This window comes from Arachis ipaensis, chromosome B06 (assembly GCF_000816755.2).
Source record: "Arachis ipaensis cultivar K30076 chromosome B06, Araip1.1, whole genome shotgun sequence".
Classification (NCBI taxonomy): domain Eukaryota; kingdom Viridiplantae; phylum Streptophyta; class Magnoliopsida; order Fabales; family Fabaceae; genus Arachis; species Arachis ipaensis.
In genome coordinates, this window is record NC_029790.2 from 54,104,078 (window position 1) to 54,105,636 (window position 1,559).

Below are 1,559 nucleotides of genomic sequence, written 5' to 3' on the forward strand. Positions count from 1 at the left end.
AAAAATAAATTTGAAAATGAAAATAATTGCTTAATTGAGAAGATTTGAAAAACTCCGGATTTGATTTTTGAAAAAGATTTTGAATTTTGAAAGGATTTGATTTTAAAATAAAAATCTGAATTTTTAAAAGTAATTTTCGAAAATTCAATTTAAAATAAAGAGAAAAGATATTTTTGAATTTAACGAGGAAAGAGAAAAACAATAAAATGACACAAGACTTAAAATTTTTAGATCTAATGCTCCTTATTTTCGAAAATTTGGAGGAAAAACACCAAGGAACACCAAACTTAAAAATTTTAAGATCAAAACACAAGAAAGACTCAAGAACACCTTGAAGATTCACAAGAACACGGAGAAGAAAAAGTCAAAGACTCAAAGGACTCAAGAACATAAAAAAAGAACATCAAACTTAAAATTTTTAGAAAACCAAAAATAAATTTTCGAAAATTAAATAAGAAATAACAAGAAAACACCAAACTTAAAACTTGACACAAGATTTAATCAAAGAAAAATTATTTTTGAAAAAGTTTTAAAAGGAAGATACCAAGAAAATGAGTAAACTACGATAGATAGTGCATAAATCCACTTCTGGGGCCCACTTGGTGTGTGCTGGGACTGAGACTTGAGCTTTACACGTGCCTAGGCTGTTTCTGGAGTTAAATGCCAGGTTGTAACCTATTTTGGGCGTTTAACTCCGACTTGTAACCTGTTTCTGGTGTTTCTTAACGCCAGAATAGGGCAGAGAACTGGCGTTGATTGCCAGTTTGCGTCATTTAAACTCGAGAAAAGTATGAACTATTATATATTGCTGGAAATCTCTGGATGTCTACTTTCCTACGCAATTGAAAGCGCACCATTTTGACTTCTGTAGCTCTAGAAAATCCATTTCGAGTGCAGGGAGGTCAGAATCCAACAACATCTGCAGTCCTTTTTCAGCCTCTGAATCAGATTTTGCTCAAGTCCCTGAATTTCAGCCAGAAATTACCTGAAATCATAGAAAAATACACAAAATCATAGTAAAGTCCAGAAATGTGATTTTTATTTAAAAACTAATAAAAATATACTAAAAACTAACTAAATCATACTAAAAACAATGTAAAAACAATGCCAAAAAGCGTATAAATTATCCGCTCATCATTTAGCCCTATGCTTATGAATATTTCTGATAAACCCATATTTTATGATATATTTTGTGCTTAATTTGAGTGATTTATTCAATCCTTCACCCACTTATTCATATTAATTGCATGATTTTACTTTCCCTTCCTTATTATGTGATGTACGTGAAAAACATGTTTTCTATGCTTTAAAATTAATTATTTTAATTACCTTTATTTCCATTCGATGCCGTGATTACTGTGTTGAGTAGTTTCAGATCTTCTAAGGCAGGAATGACTTAAAGGATGGAAAAAGGAAACATACAAAAATGGAAGGAAAGCACAAAACGGAGTTTCTGAAGAAACTGGCATCCACGTGATCGCATGGGCGACGCGGACGCATGCCAAGCACGAATCAACAGCGACGCGGTCGCATGACTGACGCGACCGCGCACCTTAAGC